The sequence below is a fragment of the Prinia subflava genome, chromosome 4 (genome assembly GCF_021018805.1).
Source record: "Prinia subflava isolate CZ2003 ecotype Zambia chromosome 4, Cam_Psub_1.2, whole genome shotgun sequence".
Taxonomy (NCBI): domain Eukaryota; kingdom Metazoa; phylum Chordata; class Aves; order Passeriformes; family Cisticolidae; genus Prinia; species Prinia subflava.
Genome location: NC_086250.1, coordinates 14,668,610 through 14,681,081, shown reverse-complemented (window position 1 = coordinate 14,681,081; position 12,472 = coordinate 14,668,610). Strand labels below are relative to the sequence as shown.

The window sequence follows — 12,472 nt, the reverse complement described above, 5'->3', positions numbered from 1 at the left end:
ATCAATGTGTTTTTGAATTTAATGAAAATGAGAACTGGGTCAGCAGGAGGAAGAGGAGACATCAATTAAAAAATATATCTATACTGGAGTCTCAAAAGCCATTAACATTGATTTCAATTCAGGACACAGGGTCTGGCTGGCAAAAAGGGTTGAAGAATAATTAAAGAGGCTTTTCTTTTTTTCTTTCCCTGTGGCTAGAATACAATAACAGAGCTTCAAGAAGTGGAAGTAAATAAGATGTAATCACTACAGAAAGCTATAAAGGGCTATGAGAAACTGTTAATGCAACTGCATTTGTTTGGTCTCCATTCATATCTTTATTTGCATTTTTTAAGTTGAATATTTGCTTTTCATGGACAGGAATGCAGGACTAGAGCTGGAATTCATTCTGCCCCTTCAAGCTGTTTTTCTCACAGGCTTGTCACTGCACTGAAGCATCATGAGAGCTTCTGTTGCTGAGGATGATACAGTCAGACAGGTTCTTCACAGCTGAATCCTCTTCAGGTAGGGGTGGTAACACAGACTGGCGTGGTTTAACTGTATCTTGACATTTGTAAAGTCCCCACTGTAAATAATGAAACTATTCTCTTCTTGAGTCAGAAATGTGTCACTTCTGAGCCAGCCCAATCATGTGGAGACTGTAGATGACATAGATGAACTTCTTTCATCTTAATGCTCTTTATTTTCAGGTCAATATGGTCTGCTCTGAATGACCCAAACAGGATTGACTTTTCACTAAAAAATAAATCACAGAGCTGGTATATGGCCATAAGAACCTTGTTGCAGACTGGATCCAAGAAGATGATTGGGTCTGCTAGCAACCACACTTCTGCTTCTGTCCTTGAAGGATTTTCAAAAATGCAGCTACATGACTACCAAGGTCAATGGTTTTTTCCAAGGTCAGTTTTTTTGACTACCAAGGTCAGTGTGGTTTGTAAATAAGAGACAATATATGATAAAGAACTAAATTAAAATTCAACCTCCATAAAAATGGAAAACTATTATGTCTTCCTCCCTCACATATTCTTGAACAGATGTCTATAATTCTGCTTTTGCATCTTTGGTAGACCTTTTCTCATCTAATTCAACTCACTAATCCTGCAGAAAACTCTGCAGGCCCAAGGATTTCTCTGTCTTGTTAGTTTGCAAGGATTTTTCTTTTTTCTTCCTCTAATGAGTTGACATAATAATAAGTTGACCACTCACACAGTGGTCCAATAAGTGCCAAGCTTCCTTAAAGTGAGAAATGGGAGACAGAGAGGCAGAACATTCCAGGGGCTGGAGTAATCCCTAAAAAATAATATATACACCACCTGTTTTATTTGTGTCCTACTTTAAGAGCTATTCATTGATTTTTGCTAGACTGTCAATCACAAGGAAGGAAGGAAGGTAGGTTTGTATTCTTCTTAAACTTAATGCACTCAGGCTAGAAAAAAAAAAAGAAGAAAACAATTCTTTATGGGCTTGTTTGGCACATTATTAGCCCTAATTCCACTAATTAGTGGAAAACAGCTGTTCAAAGGCTGAGTACTCAGTTCTCTGCACCTGACAATACTTGAAAACCTTCTAGTGTTATACCAGGCACACAGGTTAGGTAGTTTGTGTGTGTCAGATCAAGTAACTTATCAGAACCATAATAGCTTTATTTTCTGAAAAAGGTGATTTATTTCACTCAGACACAAATGTATTTTAATTAATGTATATTTATGTGAAATAGTTATCAGAGAACTGACAACATCTTGATCAGAAATCTCGTTGGTGTAAGACTTGAGAGCTGGTAGTCAAACATCTTCTGGGGATCACTTTACTGTCTTCCATTTCTTTTCCTATTGGTTGTGATAAACTAAGCCAAATGATATTTAAGGAACCCTGCAAAACTCATAGCTCTTGCCAGGTTACTGTTTGTAGGTATGAAAATGTAAGGTGGTTTTTATTTGGAGTCACTGTCATTGGAGGTGTTTAGGTAAAGACTGGATGTGGCACTCAGTGCCATGGTCTGGTTGACCAAGGTGGTGTGAGGTCATAAGTTGGGCTTGATGACCTCAAAGGTATTTTCCAACCCAGTTAATTCTTTGATTCTGTGATTTACGTGTCTAATTATTTCATATGAGCAGTGTAGCTAAAAAAAAAATGTATATCCTGAGATGCACATTCAGATCATTAAAAAAAAACAAACAACAGCTGAAACGCAGTTGAGGTTCCACAATTCAAATATTCCCTGACATCTTCCTGGTGGATACATTTGCACCTTTACAGTAATTAAAACATTTCTCTTTACATACAGGAAATCTGCATCAGATGACTACTCTATCAAGTTGGCTTAAAAAAAAAATTGAAAAAAAATCACCTAAGCTATTAGGTATTTTTTCTGATACTTTTCTTTCTTAGATAAAATCAACTGATATCACCACTTTCTTCATTAAATTGCAGGTCAGTCAGTGACACATTGCAGGTAATTTTTAAATATTGTTGAGAAACAAAATTCTTTGCCCAAAATATGGACAATTGCAGCATGAGGAAGGACATTTCTGCAGGGGAAGGCAGAAAATAGGGTTACAGATCTTGAAGAAAATACCACACTTTGGCCATACTTTCAAAAATTAATTTTACTGGAGCATAACCACAATTGTTAGCAAAATTACTTGACAAATAGATGCTCCAGCAATTACTGTTTTAACATTTTAGCTGAAATCTTATTAAAATTAACTTCTCTTACAAAATAAAGAAATATCTTGGTGCAGATTATATCTACCTAATATCATGGGGGCTTCTGCAGGTCAGTTGGAATTCAGTTCCTTTTGCTTACTTGCATCTGCTTTCAGCACATTTTGGCACAATTCCTTTTCTTGCATTTACGTTATTCTGAGAAAGACACATGAGTGATCTCAGAAACCTCTGGAGAAAAACAAATATGTTGATTAGTTAGTCTTGTTTTGTTTTGCTGTCTGAGATTTTGGGAAGATCAAGAAAATATTTTATTTAAAATTTCCTAAACTGTAATAGATTTTTTTTCTCATTTGAGCAAAATCCGAGGCTTAATTTAAAACCAGTTTTTTTAATATTAATGACTTTTATAGAACATCAAAGTGGCCCACAAATATTTGTATGTACAACATGTTTGCACTTAAAAGTGCAGATGCTAAAATTGAGCCATTTCTAAAACATTTCCAGAATATCAATTTACTGTTGGCTAGAGAGGATGTTCTCTTGGAGGAACCACTGGCAGGGGTAGGTCAGAGGCACAGCCAGTGTAGTAAGGGAATGTGAAAAGCCAGATGAGATAGGTGGGCTTCAAGATCTGAGGGGCATTTATTATCACGTGAACCTATCCCTATGTAAACTGCACCTGGACTTAATAAATAAATTAGATCTGAAGATAGACCATTTTAATTTATTCTTTGCTCACCCCCCATAAAATTCCAAGTTTCTTTACCTTGATGACACATCCTGTCCCAGGCTTTTCTGCATCTTGGCAGCAAGTAAAATACTGTCCACTCTCCTGTCTTTGTACCAAAACCACCATTTCACAGCCCCTCCATTTCGAGGGAAATCCCTGAGCATCCAATCATCTCAGGCACTGGCTGCAAAATGCCTGCCCTGTTAGTGCACTTCCAGGCCTTGCATTGTCAGTGCTCCTCCTTCCCCCCTGGTTTAATTCCAGCTGCCTCTGACCCTCTGCACAGTCTCCTGCCATCTGCAACAGCCTTCTGTATCTCTGTGCCTCATCAGCTCTCCATCCTTTATCAGATCTCATCTGCAAGCCTCTCCTCATTCCCCTGCCTGCACTTCTTAATTTCTTCCACTCTCTTCTCTCTTTTATTGGCCCCTGTCTCTCTTTAGTATGTTCTACGGGCAGTATCTTTCAGCCTCTGCTGGTCTGTAATTTATACAGTATAATACCTATGGTCTTGTATTATTTATTGTATAAAGCATTTCAGGAGAAGAGTTCACATGAAAGGAGCAATGAAAAATAAACTTTGAATTGAATTATTGATAGTTTGTTAAGATGAGCATGTACTATTGTCATCTCTTTTCTTACTTTTTCTGTCTTTTCACTTCCCTTCCCAAAATGCTCCAGAAATTTTATCTAAGTCTGAAGTATGCACCTCCTGCTAACTGAGCAGTGATAACTTCACAAGTTAAATGTGGGCCATTGGTAAGGTCTGAAGGCAATGCTGTCCAGGACATCTCAAAGAAAGAATGAAACTTTGAAACAGAGCTCACCAAAAGAAAATGGAAAAAAAATCTTTAATGTAAGATTCTTAGGGTCTTACAGCCTTGGATAATCAAAGTGCATGGTCACACTCCTGGGGATAGAGAAAGAAGAAAGCAGCAGGAGGCTCTGCAGTGAGATCTGTTAACCTGCAGATACACCAACATCACAGACCTAATGAGCACTGGGGAAATATGAGGCGTGCAAATCCCTTCCTTCTTCCTAAGGCCATGTTTGAGGAGCGTGGTGGAGGTGCCAGTATCTCCAGAGTACAAAAGCCACCTGGCAGATTTTATGTCCTGAATATTAGCTAAAAACTGTGGAATCACATTATTGGCCACAGCAGTGTCAGGCCTTTGATACATTGGCAAAATCTTTACAGAAAGGAAGGAGGTGCCAAGTGGGAATGAAACTTGGGAATGACTCTTGTCATTAGGGTCAATTGAACAACCCAGCTGGATAATTACAAAGCAACAGCAAAAGTTATCAGGAAGAATAATTTTATATATATATATTAAATTTATTCTTTTAATTTCCTTTTTTCATGAATTGCATAGATATGAATATCAGTCATCAGTTAAAGTAGATCTTGAAAGTCTTTAATGAAATTATTTCTCTAAGTTTCCATTTTCATTTCACATTTCTGTTTCTCTGTCTCTCATGCTTTATTTTTTTATTTCTTTCCATTTTGCTTGCAATTACCTGCACAAAACTTATTTGTATGTTTAATTTACTTTATGATTACAGGTACATTCTCACACTCTGGTAATTATCTTTGGAGCAGGATATGATTGGCATAGGTAATGATAGCTAATTTCAACAGGAGGGTCTGCAGTTCTTCCCTTTCCCTGATTAATGGCATAGTTTTACTCAAAGATTCACAATAAAAGGGGAAAGATCATCTTAGCCTATAGACCAGTTGTTGTTGTAGGTTATAAGTCAGGTTCTTAGCTGAGGCAAGTCATTCCAGCTTTGGGTTACTGGAAATGAATTATAAAATCTAAAGCTCTGCTCCCTATTTCTTATGTACTGCCTTTCCTGCACTGTTAACATCACAGAATATTTTATGGCCACTTTTGGTTCTGCAGGTAAATGAGATGTTATGAGATGCTCAGGGAAACGACAACAAAAAATATTTTAAAAATTCTCTCATCAAGGTAACATTTCCAGAAAGGCGAGTGTAGAAGTAAAATGTGAAAAGACTAAATTGCAGCCAAAGAGAATATCTGAGTAAAACGTGCTCTGAGATTTATTGTATTAATGTAAAGGTGGTTAAGTGTTATGGCACTATGAAATTTGTGTCTGCAGCCAAGGGGTGGAGAAAACAGCCCCATTAGCTGTATCTGGTACTGCTATGGAGGCAGCAGGTAGGGAAATAGAAGGGAAAGGAAGGTTGATGTTAAGGAAATTAGGACTTTTAAGCCAAATACAAACTCAGCCAAAATAAGTGAGAGACATACCAATGTCTTGACCAGTCCTGGATTCTGATGTCCTGGATTCTGGGGCTGAGCTGCCCCATTTGTTATAGGTGACAGATCTGCTCACTCTGCTCAGTGCTGGACTGTTGCTAAGGAGGACCTAAACTCAATTTCAGTTTAGGAGAACTGTCTTCAGTAAAATCAGGTGGGATTTCTTTCCCCTGCAGGTTAATACATGTAATTAATAGAAGAGCAGTAAAGGCACTGATCTGATATTTGCATTAAGTGTTGCATAGAATAGATCAAGACATTTCCTTGCCTTTATCTCCAGACAAAGCACAGCCTAATCAGCACTACATCTTCTGAATTTGCATTTGAGGACAAAGATGAAAGATTTTTTTAACAGTCACGTAGAGAAGTTGTGATGCAACAGATTAGAAATAGGGCTACACAATGGCTTGTTACAGATGAACTGCTGTGAGGACAAATCATTAGATGACATTTAACCTATGCTGGCATTTTTGTTTGCCCTCAGAACGTCACCTAATTAAATGTGGATTTATTCTGACAAGCCAGATGGTCCTCTGGCTACTGCAAGGAGCCATGGCATGCCAGATCTATTCCTGGCTCTGCCACTTATCTGTCCTGTGACCTTTGCAAACCACTTAACCTCTTTACACCTTCAAATTCCATTTATGATACCAGAAGAATGAAGTGATTTTTTACTGTGCAAAGGCTTTGCACAGTCCAGTGCATTGAGATCACTAGCTGCTCCACTGTTAATGAGAGGACAACAGATTTAAGTTTGTGGAGCTACATGATCAGCTGCCATTACCTGTTCCATCTCCCCTGACTTAAATGGACTCTGACTAATTCATGGTCTCTGAAGATTTTCCTCATTTTGTGTTCTCATTTAATTTGCAATCTAAATATTTCATTTACTGTGTTTTACCATTAACGTTGCATACTCTTATATTGCTTTTAATAAGCTATTAACAAATTTATTCAAGGGTAATAAATTCTTATGAAGTCATACAAATCAATGACTTGCTCTTATTGTTAATAGACACCTCTCATTTTAGTCATGTGTGCGTCCAAGATGTTTTATTGGAAGTAGTTATTGCTATGTCAGTTTAAGTTTTGAAATTAAAAGTAATTTTAATCTCTTCTCATAATTCAGATTTTTTTTCTATACCTTTGAAACTTAAGAGGTCCTTTACCCTTCAAATTGGGACATTTATCAAAACCAAGAAAACATTGAAACCTACTCCTACATTTTTCTCAGACTTTCCAAGAAATACCAAAGTTATTCAAAAAATATGACTGGTTTTTCATAAAGGAAATCTGGACAAAAAAGTGTCACAAAATGCAAGTAGGGCATTTGATTAAAAAATTCTCTCTATTCCTTTATACTTTGCTTTCCCTGAAAACCTGGGCTCAGGGATGCTCCTTCTTATCAGACTAAATATACGAACATGTCAGAAAGAGCTGATGTAGTTGTATCTTTCCTCACTCTTCTCATCTTCACCTGTTATGTTTCTAAAATTTTTTACATACTTTAACATTTTGAAGTATATCTACAGAAGATTTGTTTGATCCACAGCATCACTCAGCAATAAATCGATGATTCGAAGTATTTTGTGTTAGTCTCTTTGCAGACCTTCCAGTAAAGATGCATAGACTGCAAAGCAAAGGCTTTTTTTGCCATGTTTTGCTGATGTTGGAACATTGATTTCTCAATTTTAAACGTAATAATTTGCGTATTTAATTATTTGCTTCTATAAATTCAACTTTCAATGCCATTGTGCCTACATTTGGAACCTGAGGTCTCTGAGGCATGTGATTAATTGCTAACAGTTTTCTCTTAAACACTTTTTCTGTTGACTTATTTACTTTTTAGAAGATGAAGGTGATAGGGATGTTTTTTGTACCCCAAATAGCAATAGCAAAGTTGACTGTTTCTGCAAATGCTTTCAGCCTTCCTGATGCCATGGATCCTTGCTTCAACCTCTTCAATAACAGAGGCAGATCTTCAAAAATAAATGTAAATTGTGAGAAAAACTTATTATGGCAACACTGATGTGTCTGAGATACCTGCAAGAACGTGGTTCAGTTTATAACATATTGGACTGTAATTGGTTTCTGGAACTTAAACCAGATGGAAATTGGCAGGATCATCTCAGATGAGATCTTTCTATCAGAAATCTTAGTGATTCATCAAGCAGACATATGGCTACATTTATTCAGGAGCCCAAGATGTATAGTGGAGTTTTAATAATATCCCCAGGAATCCAGTTCTAACAGCTTGATTTAAAGCTCTTGGTTGGGAGTATTTCCATTGGCACTACTGGGCTTTCAGTCAATATGCTCATATCTCCAGAAAGCCTTAATTTAGCCTGGACATGCTACTAATGAGTCACCACTAAATCTCTGGCACTGAGCCCAGGCAGCAGCATTTGGCTCTAGAACCAAATCTGCCTCAGGATGATGGATGTGTAGACCTGGGGTTTTGACTTAGACTGCTACTTGAAATATTGTTCCTTCTTAGCTCTCAACTGAGATTTAAAATTAATAAAAGATAGAAATCCCGTGGCCTTCACTAACTATGCAATAGCCCATGATTCCAACAACCCTGAGGTACTCCTTGCATGTGATTCCTCTAACCTGACACTCACGAGGACTTTCCCATCAATTCAGCAGTACTGGTGTTATTCCACCTTCAGCTTTTCCACAGCATTTTCCTGGCATCTCAAAGGCTTGCCTGCTACTTCATTAAAATGACCATGTGTTTCTGTTCCCCCCAACAGTGGCAACAAACCCACTTTTCCCAGGGAAAGCTCTGACACTTGTGAAAAAGCTGTGCTGTGAGTGACCCCAGCTTCAACAAGTGCAAGGTAGGAGGCTCTTTCTAAGGCTCTCAGCTCAGTTTTGCTGTTCTGTGCAGCTCTGTGTTAGAACTGGCTGTAGACTGTCTAAACAACATCCAAAGTATTCAAACAATTTATTAGAAGTAGAGAGTTCAGTCATGTTTGCTCATCTTGTCTTTGGTGCATTTCACATCGATGCTTGAGGAATCACCCATCCAAACAGGAGAACTGGGATCTTTATGTGCAAACAAAAGCATTCACTCTCTCATTTCTAATATACTTCACATTAATTGCTAGTTATAAAATGTTCACTAATTCAACTGGAAAGCAGAAACCTTGTCATTTGATGTAAGTATTCACTCTCTGTGAGCAACAAAAAATATGTAAATATAGACAAGTGTGTGTGGAGCTGCCATATGCTGAAGTTCACTGCTAGAAACAATGTGATGAGAGCTGTGACTTGCAGACACTTGCTGTTTGTCTCCCAGATAGATCCAGAGGTTACATCTATACAATGGATATTTGTGACCAGCTTTTCTCAGAATATGAATGAGTGTAAAGTAACAATTTCTACGGAAAGTCTCTCTAGACATCTCAAGTATAACTTAAAGTACAAAACTCAGTCTTAGCATGATGCTATCTTTTTTTTTTTTTTTTTCCTAAGGAATGTATTTAACTGATTTTCTGGGTAGGTTTATTTCTCTGAAAATGTGAGTTAAATTCCTTGAAAACTTTGCAATGTTTTTTTGAACAAAAAAAAGTGAACACAGTGAAACTTACTGAAAAGGTTGTATAAGTTTTAGGTTCTCCTGTATGAGCTACACTGTGGGATTAAAAATAAAAAGTCTGGGTTTATAAAGTTCCAATCTATATCTACTTGAAACAAAACAATAAGAAGGTAAGTGAACTCACCATGTGTTTGGAACAAAAACTGAAAGTAACCCTTTGCTGCAAAACTTTAAAGAACTCCAGTGTCTTTTCCATGAGTCTCATGGAGAGCAGGACCGTATATAAATCAATTAGACTTTTGCAAGTCACATTGACAGAGCCAGGACTTGGCCTTTTGACTACAGAGTCATGGAAGGTTATTACAGGTTTGTCATATTATTGCTGTATGGTAAATTTTCCTCTTACCCACAAAATACATACACACGAAGAAAAAAAGAGGCAAGGAAGGGAAAAATCATATTATTTTAATTACTTTTTATCAAAGCATGCTCTCTTTTTTACCTCTTTTTCTCTGAATAGAATACACCATTTGTTTAGATTAATTTATGGGTATGTTTTGAAGTGGGCAGGAATCACCTCTTTTGCAAATGCCTTTTTGCACTGTGGCACCTGTTCTCCTCTCCATACACAAAGTAAGGATATGGCAGCAAGTACAAGGAGTTTGTCCTTTGTACCTTGGCACCATGCAAATATCCCTACCTGATAACATTTGAAGATGATGCCAGAATGACATCTTCAGCAGCATACACATTTTCTTTTTTTTAATAAATCTTTAAAAATCTGTTCTTTTTTTAATCACTTTGACCATTCAGTCTTCATAACAGTTATTATTTTCATGAGCCTTCATAAAGGTGTTTGGATTTGCAAAAACCTTGCAAATTGAAGTAACCAGGATAAGAAGCTAAAATAGAACCAAATGTATCTCAGAAATTTGTTTGAACCTACACAAAATATTGTCTATGGCAAGTATCCAGTACTTATTACAATCTTCTCCTCTCAGACCACAGGCCATGGTTCTCCTTTCACTTACATCAGCACTACATGACAATATTACCTAGAAATACATGTAGCTGCCCTAGAGCAAAACCAGCCTAGTTGGCAGAGAAATAAAGCTCCATAGATTTATGTTCATTCCCTTATAATAAAATTGCTTGATCTGATTTTAATTGTGATTCTGTTTTCAAAGGCAGAAGAAAATGAACCAATGTGCTTCCTCAGACACACAGCTACAAGCTTCTTAAACTGATCTTCACTTCAGCACAAGCTGCAAGAGCTTCACACTCACTCAGCAGAGAACTCCCAATGAGGCCTTGGGAACATTCAGTATCTGTCTCCAACAAATTAATCCCTCAGGAGATAAGTATCCAACATCTTAGAAGGAAAGAAGACCTTTTCTAAGTGAATGCTTTTATTGTCTATTACAGTCCTCTTATGGGTTTACTCAACAGAAAGTTGCCAAGAGACCACTGACACTTTGCATTTTCTGCAGGTCCTTATGTATTTTCCGACATACACAGGAAACTGCTGTGAATTTATAGAACAGTTTGTTCTGGTGCATCCTAGTCACAGCTGTGTGTGTTCATGTCATGAGTAATTAGGCAGGCGGAAGAGGTGTGTATAACATCTTTACTCATTTTAACCAACAGCCTCTTTTCAAATCCCCTCCTGTTGTTTCCTTGAGAGGTGGCATGGAAATTTCTGCTAGCACATCTAATTAAGTAAAGCAGAGATTAGTAAAGACCCCTCTAGCTCCATGAAATTAAAACACATTCCTCCTAGGGAAGAGACCATCATAAGATTTTCTACATCTAGTCATGACTGCAGTTCCTGAGTCCTAGAAAGCTCTTGAAAGCCTCTGGTCTGTGTGTGCAAAGGCAAAGAGTGCTGGACTGGTGTGAGATATATGCTGAGGGTCAAACACTCAAATTGTGGCTTTTGATACAATTTTCTCCAGTACTGCCAAGGAAGGTTTAACAGCAGAGGTTTCGGGTATGTCTTAGCTGGAGCCCTCAGTTTCCAAACTGGGTCTGCTGTATCTGCTCCATGACTGGGGCTGCTCAGGGGGTGTGGGGTGTAGCATTCTTCCCGTGGCAGATTTGAACCCACTCCCCCTTGCCAGTGGCAGTGCATCCACCCAGGATATGCAGATGGGAGCTGCAGTCCTGCAGAACCTGGGGCTGATTAAAGGAGCAGGTCCCTGGACCTCGGAAATCACTGCTTGTAATTCAGCATTTTTCAAGCACCTGCTAAAACAGAGGAGGAAGGCAGAAGAGCAAGCTGCTCTGTTTAATGGCACACCTTCAGCTTTAGCAGGGGAAAAAAATGAAAGCAAAGAGGGCAGCTGAGATGTGGAAACCACTTTCTTCTTCAGCAGCCCAATGCTTGATGGAGATTTTTAGCTCAGAGACCAAAACCTTTGGTTTTTAGCTAGAAGCAGGAAAAGGGTTAGTGTTTACTAGATACAAATAAGCACTCTTTTAGTCTAGACACTCCAGAATAAGTGTTTAATATTAATATTATTAATATTATTTAGTACTAATATTATTTTTCCTTTACTTTTCCTTCTCTTACTTCTGTGCAGTCAAAGAGAGGTAAGCAATAGCTAATCTAAAGCAATCCAAATCCATAACCATTGCAATGATTGAAGTCTTTTTAGCAACCAAAGATGGGCTTCCCCTGGCTTTTCTGAGCTGCCTAACAATATCAGTGGGGAGGACCCTTCTGGCAGAAGGAGGAACAATGTTGTTAGGCATAGACTTTCATCTCTCTCCTTCACTCTCCCAAGCTGTTACAGTAACTGAAGTGTAAAGCAGTAGGTTTTTAGCATATTTGAATATAACACAAAGGAAATGAATCTGGAAGGGTCTAGCACACATGGAATGACTGTTACAGACAGGGAGAGCAGCTGGTTTATACGAGTCAGAAAAAAGCCATAGAAAACATTAGACCATAAAATTAATTTATTACTACAACTCAAAACAACATATCCTTTCTCATACAGACAACTAAATATAAATATGAATGTTCATATGTAGACATCCCAAAAGGATTTCATCCAAGGATCCCTTGATGCATACATTTGCCTCTCTAAAGTCATTATTTAAGAAGTCTGATATTGTTTATCTAAATGTTATTACACTTATAAACAAAAATTGAATTCTAAAAATCTAATCTTTAATTTAAACTGGGTTGTAGACATATTAAATCTTAAAGTCTGAACTCTCTCTGAAAAAACCAACGTGATA

General features: G+C 37.6%; 1 long non-coding RNA gene across 1 annotated transcript; it reads left to right on the top strand.

Moving 5' to 3' along the window:
- The first annotated feature begins 321 nt into the window (after positions 1-321).
- On the top strand, positions 322-11,809 carry LOC134549317 (uncharacterized). The gene is made up of 4 exons (XR_010080059.1): positions 322-504; positions 690-899; positions 8,439-8,525; positions 10,414-11,809. It is a non-coding gene; the product is annotated as an uncharacterized LOC134549317 (long non-coding RNA).
- Positions 11,810-12,472: the final 663 nt, after the last annotated feature.